The following is a 346-nucleotide window of genomic DNA, read 5'->3' as shown; positions in this document are numbered from 1 at the left end:
CCAACCCCTAACCCTTACCGCTAACCCTAACTCCAACCCCCTAACCCTAACCCCTAACTGCTAACCCTAATCCTACCCCTAACAGCTAACCCTAACCCTATCCCCAACCCCTAACCTTAACCGCTAACCATAACCCCCTAACCCTAACCGCTAACCCTAATGCTAACTCCAAATCCTAACCCTATCCCTTAACCCTAACCACTAACCCTAACCCCCTAAACCTAACCGCTAACCCTATCCCCACACCTAACTCTAAATGCTTACCCTAACCCCTAAAACTAACCCTAACCCCCTAAACCTAACACCTAACCCCTAAACTTAACCCCTACTCCTAACCCCTAAGCCT

The sequence above is a fragment of the Pyxicephalus adspersus genome, unplaced genomic scaffold (assembly GCF_032062135.1).
Source record: "Pyxicephalus adspersus unplaced genomic scaffold, UCB_Pads_2.0 Sca70, whole genome shotgun sequence".
NCBI lineage: Eukaryota > Metazoa > Chordata > Amphibia > Anura > Pyxicephalidae > Pyxicephalus > Pyxicephalus adspersus.
The sequence above is the reverse complement of the archived record's forward strand: the minus strand, read 5'-3'. Positions refer to the sequence as shown.